Genomic DNA, 20,102 nt, shown 5'->3' with positions numbered 1-20,102 from the left:
TACTTACTTCAAATGTAGAGCCTTTATTGACATATGCATAAAGGGTAGGATCCAGGTATATGCAACAACAGTATCAATATTCACATAATTAAATTCACCTTTCTTATGAACTTTTTTACTCTACTAAAAAGAAGATTTTGATTCATAGCCTTCTCTACCTCCCCATCTGACTCTTCTCAGGCTCCAGCTGCCCTTTCTGTTCTTCCTGCTACAGAAAGTATGCCTTTATTTATCCAGTGCGGGGGTAGGAATAGCTCGTGAATCTTTACTTATTTACATCTAAACTCAGAAAGAGACAACCAGGATGGATGTCCCTTAGTTTTCTCTGGAGCTCCCGTTTAAAAAAAGTGTAAGCCTTATGCAGGTTGCTAAATAAAGTGTGTGAAAACTCATTAGAGCTACTCCAAATAATGCAGGTGATAGTTGTGCAGCTAATTAGTCAACAGTTTGGAGTTTTCAGTCCTTTCACCTCTGAAGAAAAGGCAAAGTAAGAATTCACTTGTGTTTCCAGTTAGAAAAAGGATTGCGTTAGTTGTATGCTATCAACACCCCAGGTATGGCTGAGAGACATTTGACCACAAGGAACATGAAAATTCTGAGTAAAAAAAAGTTTAGATATTTATATCTGTATCTACATTTTATTAGGTCCAACTGCTCTCAGTAAATAAAGACTACCAAAATTATAAAGAATAATAGTCAAAGCACTGAGCTTCAGGGCAATCTGAAGCAGCTGCATCCTTTTAATATAACAAATCTTCCTCAGTATGGCTTTACTAGCACAGGTGGTACTGTACATTATTCTTCCTAGAAAATAGTTATGATATTTCATAGCACACATCATTCAGAGTTACAGCATTCTTCTTTCCAAAGGAGGCAGCTGAGATGAGGTCTAACATGAACTGGGAGGGTGTTTGCTGGTACCTGGAAGATGATTAACAGTAATTTGATGCAATATGCAACATTTGCAAAAGTGAGAATAATAAAATCAGTGAGCCAAACAAATGAGCCATATGTTGAGTTATCTATCACCCAGGAGGTATACTAGGAAAAGGGTGCTAACTCTCTCACTGGGCACTTTCTGAATAGACATATTATAAGTTTAAGGCTAGGATCTTTATATGTGATGATAGCTGATGGTTAGCTTAAACAATCATTTTGAGATTTTTTAATATTTATTTTTTATAACTTATATGGTGGAACATGAGTATTTCTCACCAATCTATTAGCTATTAGCAAATAAGGAAATTTGACTTGAAGGAAATAAGGTTTTACCTTAATATTCAAGAGTTCATTTTGTATGAAGAGAAATGCAGTCTTGTTTTATCATAGTTACAAATAGATACTCTGAATTGGAAAGCAATTAGCAAAAAATATGTAAATTAAATGTGTGAAATTACTTCCTATTTGATTTCTCATTGCTGACCCTTGAAAAAAGCATCAGTTAAAGAAAAGACTGACAATTTTTAAATGCTTCATGCTATTTGTAGCAAAGTTGCAATATGAATAATATATATTGAATATAGGATACATCTACATTATTTATATATATATAAATGTTTCCGGTTTTGTCAAATCTAAACAGTTTGAACTTGCTGCAAAGATTCTGCTTAGACAAAGTGACAGCTTTTCTTTTTAATTTTTTCCTTTGTCCATCTATGATATTATTTTCTCGAAAAAAAAAAAGGTCCTTTTCCATTCTTTCATTACTGTACAAATGCAAACTTTTTTTATGAATAGGAAAACTTCAAATAAACTCAAACATTTTCCTGCACACAGTCAAAGCTTCCCTACTCATAATGATTTTGCGTAATAATCTATCAGATATTTGTTCACATTAGCTGAAAATGTTATTCCTTGCGACATATCAAAGGTATTTGTCAGAATTTATGACTTTGAAGCTAGAAACACTAAAAATTGGAAACCTATTTGTTTCAATAGGCTCTTCTGGATTCACAAATTCCAGAAAAAGAAAGATTTGCCTTCACTTTATAAAATGCATAATTAAACTGCTTATATCTTGATTGTCTGTTGATCTTTTTCACTTAGACAAAAGCTACATATAAAGCTTCTAAACCTCTTTCTTCATAAATACTGCTCTAAACCCCTTTTCCACTGTGCTCCGCTGCCAAGAGTTCAAGACCCATCTGTGAACTGGCCCAGCTGCATAAGCTGGTATTTGACTTTTGAAAAAGTTCTTAGTTTAGGGGCATGTAAGAAAAAAGGACAGAAAAATAAGACAGATAAAATCATAGCCAGAGGCAGCTCTACTGAGACAAGGTAATTAGTGGTTCAAGCATCCAAGGAGAAAAGCATTAGCATGAAAAAAAATATAAAATATTAAAACATAACTTGTACAGATAGTTGGGTAGTTAGAAATCACCGGGGCTTCAAATTGAGATTATCACTGTCACCAGTGATGACAGAGCAGGTGACACCTGGCAACTCAGAGCTGCCTCACTGAGAACCTTTCCAGGAGTGATTAGAGGCTGCTTTGAGCCTTCTGGCTGACAACTCTGAGGCCAGCAGAAACTCTTACCGTGCCTTAAGAGTACTGGTGAGGAGACTAATGATTAGCCTAATAGCTCATTAAATCATCAAATCTTAGCTATGTTCTGTGCATACTGAACTGGTAAATAATTGCTTTTTACTTTTCAAACTGACAATATATCTCATGCACAGATTCTTTGCACTGTGCCAGTGATGACTCAATAAACTGATCCTAAAGAGAGGTTGCAGGATTAAGTGAAAAATAATCCTACACCATGTTTTCCTCATTGAGAACTGTATAAGGAAATCAGCAAATCAAAATAAGTCTAAATATGGGTAGTAGCCAAAGTATCATAGGTTTGGCCTACTGTGGAAGAATTTTGTACTTTCTAAAACCTGCTTTCTACATACAGTTTTGAGTTTTCTTTCTTAGCTACTTTACAGAGGAAAGAGAAAAATAGGAGAGGTTGATACAAAAGGCAATTTAAATCTCTTGCATGTTTTCTCCCCATTTACACCATTCCCTGGGGTTTCTAAATGCTACTGTTTTAGCAGAAATGCTGGCAGCTAAAAGCAATATGAACATTAGCTTTCTTACAACGAGTTGAATAGTAAAGAGAATAGAAATGGAACTTGAGAAATGCTTCTTGAGATTCTAGACCAAATTTCAGCTCAGTCACATTCTTTACCTTTTCATGTTTATTTTCCATGAATGTTTGAGTAGCTGAGATCAATTTTATCAGACAGGCAGAAAAGCAAAATTTCATAGGAAAGATTATCAATGAATTTTGACAGGATTGCAATATTTGTAATTCATGGCCAGTTCACTGGTTACTGTTCTAAAAACACACAGAATGACCCAAAAAGTGAGGTTTTCTGCTGTACTCTGAGACTGCAATGCAACATTCCTCTGTTTAAGGAGGAGACAGATATAACCCAAATTTAAGCTGAGTATGCTACACAGCCAAAAGGCAAACGGCAATGAAGGAGCAAAAAGCACCAGCCCCCAGAAGTCAACACTTCTTCCTCTCTACACACTTATATTGGCTAAAGTTTGTGTGGAATGTAGCAGTACATTCTGGATACTTGCAGTTACCTCTCCACTCACTATTCTTACCTTTTGTCTATTATTTAATTTAGAAGTATAAATTATAAAAGCTGCAAGAGCTATAGGCAGAGTTATTTGCAGGCCAAACACCTAAGAAGGGAGAGAGTGCACATGGAGCACTTCTAGTTGTTGCCTCTTTTTACAGAGAATTTCTTGTAAGACAAGGCTCACTTCTGAGTCTTCCATGTTAATCATGAAATAAACACACAGAATAGAAAAGGAAGAGCAGGATATGAGTCTTCTCCCTACTTAATATTTTTGTGCCCATTCTTGTATGCAATAATTTCATTTATGGAGCTAATTCCATTAATTTTGTTCGGCTATAAAATTCAAGGATATAACCATTGCAATCCAATGTCACAATCTTTCAGCTTTAATGTATAAGCATGGTATTACCTAAAATGTAGTTTCTGCCACCCAAATTTATTTTCAGAAGCTTGTGCTATGCCCCAAATTTCCTAACTGTTCATGGAAAAAATATTTCCCTGGAGGTACTCCCATCTATCAGAGAGCGTGACTGCACCCCAACGCCCCAAAGACTTAGTCTGTACATCTTAGGACCTACTTGCTGACAATAATTTCCCTTCTGGAGAAGTCAAGTGGCACAGCATTACAGAGAAGCATTGAAAGAGGATTTGTTTTTTTTTGTTTTGTTTGGAGTTTGGTTGTTTGTGTACTGGTGACCAACATAGATGTAATACTTCCAAGAGGCATTGTGGGAATTCACACCATGGAGAAAAAAATTCAGTAATGTGATAGACTGCTAATACACTGAGCACCAACTTTTTTTTTTTTTTTTTTTTTTTTTTTTTTTTTTTTTTATGTTCTAGATAAAGTTTGAAATGATTCTTCCAAATTTTCTCCCTTCAAACATTTTTGTAGCATTTTCTCAGAAGATGCAGTTTAGGATTGGGCAGAACAAGAATTTACCTTGGATCTCATTTCCCAAATGCATTATTCTCAGCAGCCAGCCATTCTGGTACAGCTGAAAGCAGCATCAAAGACTCTATTTTAGTTCTTAGCTTAAAAAAGGAGTGATAACAACTAAGTTTTATGGCCTCAGGCTCTTATATATGATATTACCTATCCATAAACCTCTGCCAAGCCTTTAGACCTTTATTCCCTGTCCTCGCACAGATAAAAGTGCATAAAGAATCTTTTTTTTGTCATTGTGCTTGGCTCAACTTATCTAAGTTTTTGTGTATATGTATTTATCTGTATCTGTCCTTTAATTTCATCTCACAGGTTTTTCTGCTTTAGTTCTAATAGCTCCTTCCCAGTTGATATACAGTGCATAGAGAATATTTTTGAGAAGCCAAAAATTAAGAAATCAGTACATTCTTCTTCTTAGAATAGTCTCTCGGCTATTAGTTCCCTCACTGACATGTGAAAACCATGAAAGTGTGTGACACTATTAAACTTGTTAGCTAAGAAAAGAAAAGAATAAACATATTTTTAGATAACTGAATTATTTTTGCATGCAACAGGGTTTGATTTTTTTTTTATCCTTACATAGGCCACTGTCATCCTCATATATTAGTAACCAAGAAAAAAATGTTCACTGAATGCCAGTCCCTGCCACGTTAGTCAGCCAATACTCTCTTCACTTAAAATTTCTACTGAGACTAACAAGGGCCTTTTTCAGTTTTTCAAATAATTTAAAACCATTCTGTGTTCATCTACATCAGTTCAATAGAGGAAATCAACTTGTCAAAGAATAATGCCAGGTGACAATTTGTTACAAAATCCCTGGAACAGGTAGTATTTTTAAGCCTTACTACAGAAATAGAAAGAGGTATTGGGCAATGTCATTCTATGACAAGCTCTCTTCTGATTTCACAAGTGCCAGCCTTTTTGTCCATGCACTTTAGACCTTCAGTAAGCAACAGTCAACACGAATTATTCAAGAGCAAATCATGCCAAACCAGTATAATTCTTCCCAGGATAACATAACAGGCCTTACAGACAAAAAAAGAAGCAATATATTAGAGATTTATATCTAGCTTCCATAATGTTTTTTTTAAATTTTTTAGTGTCAACATCATATGGATGCAAAAGAAAATTGTTAAAATGCATTTATGATAAGTAGATTGCAAAACTAATCGGGAATATGCAATCAGAGAATATTAATAGTTCACTGTCAAATTGGAAGAATCCATCTAGTTAAATTCTTATGGCACTGACCCAGGACAGCTGGTTTTCAGTATTTCACTTAATGACCTGAAGTCATGAATATGGCTATTGTTTTTTTATATTGATATCAAAGTAGGATAAACTTCAAGTATATTAGAGGACAGAAATAGCATTCAGGGGTGTTGTAGTGTGTTTGAATTTTCATTATCCCCATCCTCCCCCCCCCCCCCCCCCCCCCCCCCGATTAATGGTTTCCCCCAGAAGTTGTTTCCACCCTCTAAGTTGTCAGTTTCAACCTCACCCTGCCCCTTTTTCTTGAATGTTCTATGTCAATCTTTCCCTTGGGCCAACCCTTTCTTGACCTCCTCCTTGGAATTCCCCTAAAACACAGCACCCCATTGGTCCATGTGACCTGCCCTCCTCCCACTGTTTTCCCCTTGATTCCTGAAGTATGAAACTCCTCCTTGTTCTCCTCCTCTATCCTCTTCCTATTGGTTAAGGATTGGTACCTTCCCCTTGGACCACCCCACTTTATAAACTCTTGCACACTGTTTTCAGTGTCTTTCTGTCCCTGAACTTTTGGAAGCATAGGTTGTTTTGGATTACAAGCAGAAGACCTCCCTCTCATTCCTTGTTCTCAACCAGCACTGCCCTGAACAGTGCTCTGAGCTGCAGAGCCTCTTGCAGGATAGGACAAGAGGTAATGGTCTAGCACAGCCCCCCTGCAATGAGCATAAACGTATTCCACCAGATCAGGTTGCTCAGAGACCCAGCCAACCTGACCTTGAATGTTTCCAGGAATGGAGCATCCATCACCTCTCCGGGTACTTGTTCTCATGTTTCACCAGCATCACTGTAAAAGCCTTCCTTGTTTTTAATCTAAATTTACCATCCTGCAGTGTAAAACTGCTACCTCTTTTATTTACATAATAGACTGTTGCAGCAGCCCTCTTGGTGGAGGATAAAAATGAGCCAAGACACAGACTTCTTTTTTATCAAAACATGAAAAGGGTCTGGGTTTATTCCTCTTTACAGCTTAGCCACCCTGGCTCCAACTGTTCACTGACTCTTGCTGCAGTAAGCTCTTCCTGTGGGTTTCCCTTGCAGCCTCTGACTGCTGGTTATTTCCTGCTAAACTATGACTGCAGGTCAGTTTGGAGACTCTGACTAGAGGCTTTTACCTGGCTAGACTGTGACTGGAGGCTCCAACAACAGGCTCTTAACTGCAGACCTAGACTGACCTCACAGCACTGATTCACCCTCCCCAGGATCCTCTTGTTCCCTCTTCCTCAAAGTTCCTCCTCTTTCATAATTTCCTCCTCCACTACCTACCCCTCCATCAGCTAACCCACTCCTTTCTATCACACTTATCTTTATTGGCCATACCTGTGACTCATCAGGGCTGAGGCTGTGTTGGGTAGTTAACACAGCTGTTACTTACCAGAGACAAGGTCACCTGTATTCCCTTCTCCTACAAGGATGTGCTAAAAAGTTTTCCCCATCTTTCTTATAGACCCTCTTCAAGTACTGAAAAGCCACAACAGAGTTGAGTACCTCAGCCTTCTCATCAAACGTAACCAGCTTGCCAGTCCTGCTTATGGGAGGGAAGCTTTGTTTGACCTTCGCAGGGGTAACGATTATAACAACATAAAGCCTTATTTCCCTTACATCATTTCATTGTGAACTTATGGTGCAGTCTTCTTAAAAAAATGGCTGAAATGAGGTCTCTCTGAAGAGGAGGGGGAAAAAATGTTGGGACAAACTGTTTGCAGGTAAGTAAGTCTCTTTCTTTGGATACAGAGCATTCAGGATTTACTAAACAATTGCATTCTCTTCATTAAGTAGAAGAGCAAAGTGGGAGTCTCTGGGCACATTGCAAGATGCACTTGTTCTGCTGGCTTCTCTTGGCAGCAGGAGGTTGATTGATGACCATGAATATTCATTTACTTTATAAATCAACTTGCTTGACTATACTTATGTCTGAGTTCATGTCTCAAAAGTATTTTAATAAATAAGTTCACTTAAAAGAAATTTTTTGAAACAATGAATTTTTCTTGACTGTTTCAGGAATGATCTAGAAGCTGAGCTGCAGATCTGTAATCTTAATCTTTGAGCAGAACACTAATCAAGAAATCTACCATACATCTGATATATTGAAGGAGAACTTACTGAATGCTAAATGCTTGTCAACAAAATGGGGTCAAGAAAGTGATTCATCAAAATAAATTTTTTACAATAAATAGATCAAGATGTTTTAAAATTCGCTGCTCTATTGAGATATAGTGGAGAAATCACTGTGAGTTGCTAGAAAGCAAAGAAACAAATAATAACAAGACAAGTATTAAGGCTTTGCGTAATTTTATACCTACTCTTTAAAGTCATCTTACTATAAATGGGATTAATTCAATGCAGAGATATAGTAAATGGTGAATTTGACATACATTTTTTAAATGAATACTGGAGATCAACAAAACAAGATTAGGGGGTAGCATTTACTTTTTGGGTAGTTCATTGAGTGTAGTAAAATAGTTTTGCTCTTCCTAAGTACAGAATCTTCTATAAAACCTGCACATCTTCTAAAATAATAATATGAACCAAAATTATTTGGAAAACCTAGTATCTAAAGAGATTATTTTCCTGTTTTATAACTCCATAAGGTCTAAGGCAATTGAATAAACAGCTTCATGCAAATCTTCGGCTTGTGTATCAAGACTCAACTTGTTTACTTTAACGAAATATTGACAGCTTAGAATGGACAGGAAGACACAATATTTACTACACATCTGTGGTCCACAGTATTTTAATAATATTTCTGTACCTGTATTTCCATTGTAACTAAAATTATTGAAGCAGAAAGGGAAAAAAAAATTAAAACCAAAGAAACAAAACTTCTCAAATACAGGAAATTACATGAAAGTGGGTTATATTGCATTGCTAAATTAAGCTTGAAGAGCTATTGTTTTAATTATTGTACGGAGAAACAGAAATTATCCCAGAAGATATGAGTGAGTAGAGACTTTCAGAGGTAATGTGTGTTATATCTCCTTTAGACTCAAATATTCAGGAAAGTGAAACAGGTGAAGGTTTCTACCTCTTAATAAAGACAGCAAAAAATATGTTAAATTAATCATTTGTGTTGTTTGCAGGGTGTGAAAACAGAGATATTCTCAAGAACAAAGTTACCATGGAATCATAAAGACAAATAATTGTTACTTGGAGAAGAACCCAAATTTGTGTTTTTCACTGAAGTAAAACACTTATAAGAATTTAATAGGTGATCTTCCTTCAAAAAGCTTTGTGTTGTCATTTAAAGTATCAGCGAAGAAGCAGATATCTAACAATTTTAATATTCTTCATTTTTCTCATTAAGAAGAAATTTACTGGACATAATAGGAACCATATAATTTATGTCAGTCTCTCTACTAAGTGTCAGAAGTCCAGGGATGGGCTGTTCTAGCAGGAAAAGAAAAAGAGCAGAGAACTGATTTAATTTTCTTGGGATCCAGTTTTCCTAGACACAAATTTTGTGTTGAGCTCCTGCAGAATTCCTTTGCCAGACCACATTATTCAGGTATTAAAAACTGGGAATTGGCTCATTACTCACTTCAGAAAATGCTCAGTTTATGTGGAAACTAACCACCTACTTAACAGAATTCAGAAAACTGCTGAGACTTGTAAAATCATTTATCAATTTTTTTGTAAATATAGTCTACTTTTGATGCATTTGTCTTTGTATGATCCTCCAGAAAAAAATCTTCCCCTCTCTAATAGCTCATGCTTAAACCCAAGCTCAAGCCAAATCATGCATACAATGTTTTACATTATGAAAAACAGTCCAATTTCCACAAAACTGAGATGGGGATGACAGTGTTAATTACTGATAAATGTCAGTAATTAATTAGCTCGCAGGCATGGTTCAGTAAGCTAACAGTAACTGAAGATGTTTGTCTCTGCTCTGGTGAAGCTGAACTGCTCCTTTATCAAAAAGGTTAAATCTTTCTGTATATGTGTGCTTTTTTTTGTCATTTTTCAACTTTTTGGAGAATCAATTACATAAACTTTGTCAATCACATCACTGCTATGTAAGTTGCAGAACCTGTCAGCTACTGTCTATTTCGTTGCAGATCTCTTCTTATCTTTAATCAGCATTTATTAGACATGTACCTAAATTCTGTACATGTAAATACATTAAAAACGTTTTTTAAAACTTTTCATTCATTTCCATAACTGTCACCAACAGGATGCCAGCAGACCTGACAGAATTTCAATGAGCTTATTTTTTTTACCTTTCTATCACTTAACATCTGTACGGAATTGAAGTGAGATTAAATTGCCCATACTACCCAGATGAAAAAAAGTTTTGTACTACTTTTACACTAAATATAAATTGAATTATCTCTTAATTTTTTCCCTTTTTTCCAGTGTGTAACTTAGAAAAGCATTTCAAGGAAAACTCTGGAATGAGGCAGAAGAAAGATAAATTTGAGTGATGCTAAAAGCTGCATGTAGAGTAGAACTTTATTTATAACAGTTTATACTGCTGAAATTCTTCTAATGACTTTTCAGCTGCCTGAATCAAATTCCTCTGTGTTTGCAAGGCTTTTTTTTTTTTCTTTTTTTTTTTTTTTCTTCACATCCTGAGATCATCACTAACTGCCACCTTCAGGCATTCTTAGATGAAGCCTGTTAATATGGTGTCAAAGATTCAGATAACAGAATAGGAGTGGAAATGAATTTTGCAAGTGATACCTATTTGTTTCAGACCAGAAACAGACACAAGGTTATCCTTAGTTAACCCACTAACATTAAAACAGCACCTGTGAAACTTTTCAAGACCATTATGAAACAAAATACAGGGATACAAGAGGCCTTAGAGCACAGATTCCTACTGTTTCAACAAATTAGATCCTTGTTAGACTGTTTAGTTCTCCTGGAAAGGCTGTTCATAGCATGTCAGCTTCATGGATGTTACAATACTGGTTTTGCTTGTCTTTAGGTCACCTTAGCAGCAGCATGTGGATAACCACATGTAAGTGAGTTAAAGGCTTTTTCATATCTTCTGTTCAGCATATTGCTTGCATCTAACACTATTTTGATAACGTTCCACAGAAGACACATCACTGAGATGATGAACATCAGTTTTTCAAATTACGTATTCTAGCTGATTTTCTTCTACTCCAATTCTTTTGAGAAAACTGGATTTTTTTTCTATAATCTCATTTACTGATTGCTAGACCCACAAAAAAGAATGAAGTCAGATACAGGCATGACCTTTCCTACCCCTCTTCTACTTGCCAAAAACATTCTGAAGTCTTTAAGATCAAAAGCTTCTCTTTGAAAATACAGTTTAGCTATTCATTCAGCTATTATCACCATTTGTAAAAGCATGGGATATTGTTTCTTGTCAGAAAATGACAACCCCTTTTATTGTTATTATGCTAAAACAGACTCAACTCTGAAACAGTTTCCTGTGAGTCAGCTTGCACTGGCTCCCTTCCTAATTTGTGCCATAAAGATCTCATTAAAATTAACTCATTTTATGAAAAAATTAAAAAGCTTCTTCTGTGGTATGTCCTAATTCTACCTGCTATGTATTACATCTATAGACAAAATTGTTTCAAAATTTGTTATGAAGAACCACGGTGATATTCAGTCTCACAAAATCAATGATCAAATTGTTGCAGCTGCAGGATTTGACCCTGCTCTGCCTACCACACCAGACTGTTTTCAAGCTCAAATGAAGTTAGCATTACTGCAAAAGTCTCTTTGTGCTAAACTATTCTTTTAGTCTGATAGAAGCAGGTTCAAGCCATACACAAAGCTTTGTTTCATGATAGCATCTATCAAGAAAAAAAAAAAAAAACACTACCAAAAAAACCCCAAACACCAACAGAAACAAAATCCTTGCATAGAAAATCGGAAGATTTATTCAAAACTCACTAAGGAAGTGAGTTCCTGTATAAAATCTGAATATCTGAATTTTAACTTGACAGTTGCTTGCATGCAAATTGGCTCTTTTTGATAATCTGTTTTATTCCTTGTGTGTTTTGAGAGGTATCTTGTATTTTAAACAAAAACACAGCTAAAGAAGGAAAAGTAGAAGGTGAATTCCTTTTTTCCCTTTGTTTTATTTTCTTTCCTAAGTACAATAACTAAAGTGTGCAACATTGCTCCATAGAGGGAATAGTTGCAGAACTGTTACTGAACATGCCTTTTAGAGAAACACATGTCAACTGAGCGTGAGGGATTAATCTGATGTGAAAATGTACATTACTCATCATTACTTTATGTAAATAAGGAAGGACATTTCAGTGATTAAGGCTGTGAGTAACTGAGGATAAGAGGCTTACATTCCTTCTTTATTAAAATCAATTAATTTTGTGATCTTCAGCTCCTCAGTGAAATGTGTGAGGGTTGATTTTAGAAGCCCTCGTCAGACACTTATCTGAATTTTTGGTATGATTAAGTACCTTTAAGACCCTGCGTGCAAGACTTTCAGGGTGTATATAGATTTTTCAGTAAGGTGTCTAGATCCATACCTGGGAAGATTACAGCCATATGAGCATAAAAGTCAACTGGATGGGTGCAGTCAGTAACATGGTACCACTGCTGGGTTACCACCTGCTATTTTCACATCGTGATGCGTGACTCCAATCATACATGTTTCCTTGGAGAGAGAGTTGACATTTAGATTAAATAGAATGTAGTAATACTCCAAATATCTGTTTGCCACATGTGAAACAGTAACTGTAAAACTTGTGAATTCAAAAGGTTGTTTCAGTCATGAGCAGCATGAAGAGTTTTGAGGATGAGTTATACTTAGTGTAAAAGAAACCATATAAATATTTGAATATATGACTGTATAGGAAAAGAAGCCAGTAAAATGTGAATACAACTGGTTTGTGTCATGAGTAGCCTCATAGACACGATTCAGTTAGTGCCTGAACTTTGTCCACAGGAGAGACAGACTCTCATCAAACATGCAAAATGTGATAGCATCTCTTGTGTGCTTTGTGTGAGCTGGAGAAATTCACAATATAAACACAATGCAGAATTTATATCAGTAAATTATATTTATACCGATCTGTTAGCATTATCATCAAGAAATTATGAATTTTCTAACAACTATACATTCTAATAACTTCAGAATTCTAATTAATACAATTCTTAGTATTCTAGTAATTGCTAGCATTTATAAATGAAATTACTATTGCTGCTAATTCTTATTAAAAAAAAAAAAAAAAAAAAAAAAAAAAAAAAAAAAAAAAAGAGAGAGAAAAAAAAAAAAGGTATTTGGGCAAATCATTAGTCCTAATCATTTTCCAGGAGGAATATTATGTGGGTTTGGGAAGCTGTGGGGTGTCTTCCTCCCTTCTCTTAGGGGCTTGGGGGTATTTTCATATCTTTTCTAACAGCACCTCCTAAATTGGTCTTTGATTCCACCTTCTGTCAGATCTACTCTATGTGGTACAGTTTCCATTTGTTGGGTACTTATTCTTTGTTTCCTGTTTTCATCTGTAAAACCACCTGTACAGGTTACACTCCAGAGGTGGGCACTAATGGGCCACTGGTGTAGCATTTTTAGCCCTGGACCTCTGATATTATCCTGTGCTTCTGATCTCAAGCCCTCTGCCACCCTCTCATGCCCATACTCTCTTCTATGCTGTATTTTTATTTCAGGTTCATAGACAGTTCACACTGCACATAATGGCACAGTCAGCCCAGACAAAAATGTGGGAAGTTCTAATTCTGAAGTTTTGTGTTAAAACAGACCTGTGTCACTAAGTGTAACATAAAGACCACTCAACCTCACCAGACTGAATTTAGGTCATGGTACTCTAAAAGACAGCTAATTCAGCTACAAAATATTGATATTTTAGGTATGAACATCATCCTAAAACTGTAGATAACTCATATTGCCATGTGTACAATTATCTCAAGTCTAAATTCTCTGCTGAGCTCAGTGGCAAAATGATACTAAAGTCAGTGGGATCTGACTTTACACCCCACTTGGAGTAAAATATCTCTTTGGTATTCAGAATGAGCACCAGTATGCTGCACTCACTCCAGAGCCTGAAAATGCTGCTAACAGCTTGCACCTTAGAATGCAATAATTTCCGTAGTCTATGTCTCCCACTGCCTCTCTGTAGATGGATGGATTTCAGCAATAGTAATGGCTTTAATTCTTGTAGAAGTCCTTTGGGATTCTTTTTCAGGCTACTCATGGTTTTACAGCTGTCTCTGCTGATTTCAAATGGAAAATATTAATTTGAATCTTTTTACTAATATGTTAATTTTCAATTTGATTCAATTTCATTACACAGCATTAGTTTCTGTGGCCACCTCTCCATGTATGAGCTTATGTAAACTCCGCAGAACATTTTTTATCATTGTTTTTAATGCTGAATGTAGTATGCCATAGTACCTTTTATTTTTCATTTAAAATGAAGTAATGAAAATAAGCCTAGATACCATTAGCCAATATGTTTTTAGAGTAGATGGCATAAATTACAGCTCAAATCAATTTTACTAGCGATTTGTTACTCTACAGACAGAAATAAGGATGTTTCCCCCATTTTATGTCATAATATGCATTTCTGTTTGACCCATAGTGTGAAAATACTTTTTTGAAAACAGCAAAATTAAAAGATAGGGAGACACCTTTTATTAAAACAGTTTTTTCTCTTACAAATCTGCATAAATTTTCATAACCAAAACAATTTGCTTTTTTTCACAGCAATTATCTCCTGTCATTTTGTGAATAACTTGAGAGAGGTTAATTCATATGAAACAAAGCTAACATTTTTTAATGCAGAAAAAGATTTTATCAAAGAATCCTGAGCTCAGTTCCTAGCACACATACCTATTGAAATAGGTTTTATATTTTAGGAAAAAAACTAAATCAATGTGGCAGCATGATTTTTTTTCCTCAGCAGAAAAAGCTGTGCTTACCTACATGCAGTTATTGAAATATTCACTCACTGTTATACTGATGTTTTCCAAAAGACTATTTTATTTTTTGTAGAATAACATAAAAAGATGATTTTTACATGTGTGCCTATACTGGCTTTCATTTTCTGAGCCTTAGTTTTATTATAGAAATTGTCAGCTACTGAAGTGTGTGTTTCACATAGTGTTAACTGTTCTTAGAGTACTGAGCAACCTGCACAGCTGTGACACAAAACAGCCAAGGATGTGCATCTCCTTAATTATGGGTACTCTTGTGTTTTCAATTAGTTCTTGAAAATTGTAGTCTAAGGTTGATATAGAAAATGTATTTCTGATAAACGTTCAATTTCAGTAGGTCCCTAAAAAGAAAACTCTTGAGAAATGTCGGTGGAAAATCCAGCTTTGTGACTAATAGTGACTCTGCCTGTCATCTCTAGAAGTTATTATACTTTTTGACACAGTTTTACCACTGCATTTACAAGTTACTTTGAAATCAGATGCCAAGCTGATTGGGGAAAAATAAGGAAGGAGGTACATAATCCTCAAAATAATTTAACAGAAGATAACTGTGTTATTCATATCTATAGGCATTTATGGCAATAATAGTCATCTTCCTGGAGGGCTGAAGCTCCAGTAAGGGCCAGTTCTCTTCTTTTTTAGTCCCCTTTAAGTTTAATTTACGTTTTCATTTGTATACTTAATTAATTTTGGCTGATATAAAAATTTATTACTATCAACATGTAATATGTAATGCCACTTCTCATATTTCGTTTCGTATCTTGAATTATATTAGTCTCATTGCTTTTTAATCTGTTCTAGTTAAAGGACTGGTCTAAGCAACAGAGAAATCTCCGTGAATAAGTATTTTTTTCCTGGGTTGAGGCATTTGAATCTTTTCCATTTGCAGTTGTAGATATGCTTCTGTCACCAGCATAAATGCCTGAGGATAACAGAGGAGAAAAGATTTAGTAAAAGAAATCTTTGTATCCTAAAGTCAGTCCTCATGATACTTTTATCGCTTTGCTGCTGACTTGGAAGTTAGGAGATAAGGGCCACGTGGGCAAGAAACACATACCAATAGAAAGGTGAGTGTGCAGAGGTGCTAAATACTTGCAGAGCACTTCAGAAGCATCTCTGATGAAGACACAGTATGGATTAAAATCATTCACAGGGCAAATCTTCAGAGTATACTAGAGCTCCACCAAGTATGAAATTGTCTCCTTGCCCTGCCACTGCAAAATATTGCGTTGCACAGCAAATAGACTTATCAAATCTGTGTCAAATGCTGCAATTCTCTCAAGTGTTGCACAGACTTATTGAGACAAAAGCATTTATTTTCTGTGTTTCTCTGTGTAAAAAATCCATATGGATGTTGACATTGGACCCATTGTTACTAATACTAGTATCATGGTATTTCTGGGAAAGTTTTATGAAGGGCAAAAGAAAGAGATATCCAAATGTGTTCCTTCAGATTACAGGGGATTAGGATGATTTGTGTTAGAAAGTGACAAGCAATACATAAATATCTTTTACAAGAATTTAATAACCCATATAAATGTGTAATGCTGAAACTAATGGCCCCATTTTAATAGCTTGCTTTGTGGTTTTAAGCCAGCCGGAGATGAAGCACCTCACAACTGCTCACTCAACCCCTTCTCTTCTCTCCCACCTAAGTGGATCGAGGAGAATTGAAGTAGAACTTGTATGTTGAGATAAGAAGCTTAAAAACTGAAAATAAAGTAAAATAAATAATAATGGTAAAGGATAATAACAAATCATAATGAAAGGAAAAAAATAAATCATGCACAATGCAATTGCTCACCAAAACACAGCACAGTAACAGCCACTGAGAAGGAATTAACTCTACCCTAGCTGAAACCAGGACAACTTAGTATATGACCTTATATAAGTACTTTTCATATATCTAGCAAAGGATCATGCTGTTCTTTTCTTCAGTGCATTGACTAGACAAATAAAACAACACAGAGGATGCTATGTTCCCTGTTCAACTGAAATAAATATGCCTGTTATGAGACTATTAAAAATATTTTTTTTTTACCTTTCAGCTTTTAATATTATGAAGAATTGACTTGGCAGAAGCAAGGTAGAAGTGAGGGCAAAAAAAATCATGACTGAAATCATTACAAAATGGCATCATCCCATTTACAATTTGTACATTTGTGCTTTCCTGTAAGTGGTGTAGGTTGGCCACTCAACTTGGTTTAAAATGACACAATAACTAATGGGTAAAGTGACTAGTAAGTAGGTATTTACAGTTGCTACTAAAGACCATTTGAGTACTCACAACTGAAAGGTTGTAATCTTACCTAAATAATAGCAAATATTATCTTATAAAATATTCCTGTTTGAAACACCTTAAACAAATAATGAATATGACAGTTTCCATAAGGAATCCTAAATATCCTAAATTTTCCCAACTTCTAGAAATTTCATCTTGCTACAGACATGGTTTTAATTTTCCTGATATTCCTGAAGCCAGGTAAGGTTTGATACATTTTCCCAGTGACTTATGAATATTAAAGTATTAGCAATGATTCATCCTGATATTAAGCCATCAAAGAATATATATTATTTTATCTACTTAGCTTATAATAATGATATAATTTAGTGTAAAATAATCTAATTCAATAACCAACAAGAGAAAGATATTTATTAATAATTCAATTTCTGATCCTTCTGAGTGAACCTGTAGATGTAATGTTGAATTGCAATTTGCCATTTAACAATATTTCTATTTACAGAAAAATGAATGTTGAAATTCCTTTTACATTCTTAATCATTCCTGGTCCATAGCAACTGAAGATGTACATTTTTAAAAATTAATTTCATATAGTTAAATGATTTAAGTACAGAAACTTTCATGGTTGTTTTGTACAGAAACAATCAAAAGAATTGGATCATGTCTATTTCAAATTACTTATTAAACTGAAAAAAAAGATGAAAATAATTTTCTGACTCTCAAGAACCAACTTTGCTGAGAGATAAAAACCTATTAATCACTTGTAAGATCAGGTTTTCTTTATCACACTTGAAGAATAAATGCCACAGGTGTAGCTCTTCAGTATTTTAATAACCAAAAACAAACTCCCTTGTCTCAGTAATTTAAGAATATACAAATGGATTAGGCAAAGTGTGTTGGGAGCATTCTTTTTCAGTCACAGAGCCTAAGGGAATCCGCTGACTGTATGAGAATCATACAAAATCAGCCACAGCTGAGTTTCCTTAAACTTAGCTTTAAGACCCTTTCCTGTTAACAGATAGAAGAATTTCAACATCCTGCAAAATTTACCAGCACTTTACTCCCAGCTTTTTTTTAAGAACAATGCTCTGGTTTCTCTAGCTATTTATACCAAAGCTTATTTAGAGGGCATTTTTAGGGTTATGCATGGGAAAAAAAAGAAAAACAGATGTGACAGATGAAACTGAATTTGATATAAGGAAGTCTGAATTATGTTTTCTGACAACTGCAGGTTATATTCCTGGTTATGGTTAGATCACAGGAGCCAAGTATGTGCTTCTGTTCCCATTCAGAAACTAAATTTTGGAAGAAGTTTAATCTCACAAGGGGAATGTGAATGGAAAATAGATGGTGTTCACATAAAGAAATGTAATCTTCATGTATTTCAGAAAATTATTATGTAAATTAGTTTCTTGTGGTCTTGTTTTATCAGGGACACTGTAATTATGTTTTCATTACTAAGTATCTTTCCCCTTGCTACTCCCTTTCAAGACTTTAATTTTGTTGGTTTTGATATCTGCTAGCAGGAAAAGTTGCTGAATCTGTTCACTTCTGTCTTTGAGGAGAATAATCTAGAAAATTTGCCCTAAGGATGGATACTGTCTAAACATCCAAAATGTTTTGTGTTACTATGGCTTGAGAAGGATACGGGAAGTCCATCAGTTTTCATTTCAAAGCTAGAGCAGCTATTTGCAGCTTTTGGCACATAAAGACAATGTATCTCTCAAGCACATTTGTATTCTTGTCCTTTCCAAGTTCATCCTCCTGCATCTTTTTTATCTGTCCTCTCCCTGTAAGTTATGCCTAATTAATGAGGGAATTTGGGAAGCAGTGCAGCTTATCAAGCACTATATTTTGACTTCCTTAGAAGAAATATTGGAGAGTATTAATGTGTCTTCCTGTATCTCATGCCTTCCAGAAACATAGCAAAATAGTAGTTCCCAGAGTACTGAAGGAATAGGATTTGGAAGTGACAAAATAGCTTTGTTCCACCTTTTCAGAACTTTTTGACTGGATCATGCTGGAGGAAGATATAAACCTAAGCTTATTACATCAGAGACTTAGAAAAGTGTAAGTTTGGCAAAATGGCTTTGAGGCAGGAAGGTTGGATATGACCAGTAAAAAGGGAAACAAGTCCATTGAGAGAAGCTGGATAGAAATGGATTTATTGGAATTACTCAAGTATATTCTGATGGCCAGTATGGAAATCCAGTGGGACTGATGGAGAAGAGGTTACTCATCTGCTAAGAGCTAGTGGCTTGTGTCTCATAGACTGTCATCACAGAGGTTGGCTATTCCTATATTACACTCCTTGTGGTTTCATTTTACACCATAGGTAAGCTATGGCTTTTAAATCAAATCTTTTAAATTTAACCTGTTTCCTGTACAGTTGTTTCAGCTTTTACAGAAGATATATTTGTTCAATACATATTTTAAAATATTTATTTTTATTACTGCCTAAGTCTCACAGGATCCCTAACAAAAGTTTATGGCTGACACTTCAAAAACATGTAGTAAGAAACTCTAGTTTCAGTGCCACAATTATGTGTTATGTGCCCTGTCAGTGACATAGGGAAATATGGTCTGAAGAAAATCTTACCTTTTGTTGGTTGATTGGCAAAAAATTCTATATAGACTGCTTATTTTATTCAGAAATAGACTTTTTTTTTTTAAATTCAGAAATACAAATTCAGAAATACAGACTGAATTTTATTCAGGAAAAAAAAATAGAAGACTGGTAAAAAGAAATAGCCAGGCATGTTCTAAAATCCTCCTGTTTCTGTGTATATTGAGTATTAAAGCTACATAAAAGTTCAGTTATCTCCTTTAGCTCTACCTATTTGCTGCAAGATTTGTAATGTATATATAAAATGATGACCAGGTCTACTAATTTTTTTTTTCTCATCTTTGTGAAATGATATCATGTCAGATGTTACATGTGGTAACATTTTAATTTTTTAAAATCTTTTTTTTTCCTATTTCAGATTTAAGAACTGATTTAAATAGTTCTAATGTTTCCAGTTCCCACTTAGTCTTCATATAATTCATAAGACAAGTCTGTGGTGTTTGAATAGTTTACAAACTAGGAGAGAGAGTTTGGGCATATACATATTTCTTAACAAATTAGCTATATTTAGAAAAAAAATCCACTTGTAAAAAGTCTAG

The 20,102-nt window shown here is 35.0% G+C and overlaps 2 long non-coding RNA genes across 3 annotated transcripts; one reads left to right on the top strand and one right to left on the bottom strand.

Moving 5' to 3' along the window:
* Positions 1-153: 153 nt before the first annotated feature.
* On the bottom strand, positions 154-7,039 carry LOC136285971 (uncharacterized). The gene is made up of 3 exons (XR_010719628.1): positions 6,507-7,039; positions 1,273-1,344; positions 154-921 (listed from the first exon to the last, which is right to left on the bottom strand). It is a non-coding gene; the product is annotated as an uncharacterized lncRNA (long non-coding RNA).
* LOC136285970 (uncharacterized) lies at positions 6,212-9,004 on the top strand. Of its 2 annotated transcripts, XR_010719627.1 has the most exons (4): positions 6,212-6,428; positions 7,242-7,500; positions 7,796-8,024; positions 8,875-9,004. It is a non-coding gene; the product is annotated as an uncharacterized lncRNA (long non-coding RNA). The 2 variants fall into 2 exon arrangements; XR_010719626.1 differs by having other exon boundaries at positions 7,796-9,004.
* The last annotated feature ends 11,098 nt before the right edge of the window (positions 9,005-20,102 follow it).

The sequence above is a fragment of the Chamaea fasciata genome, unplaced genomic scaffold (genome assembly GCF_029207755.1).
Source record: "Chamaea fasciata isolate MVZ Bird 193981 ecotype frontalis unplaced genomic scaffold, bChaFas1.0.hap1 SCAF_2, whole genome shotgun sequence".
Lineage (NCBI taxonomy): Eukaryota > Metazoa > Chordata > Aves > Passeriformes > Sylviidae > Chamaea > Chamaea fasciata.
Note: the sequence above shows the minus strand (reverse complement) of the source record. Positions and strands in the feature narration are given on the sequence as shown.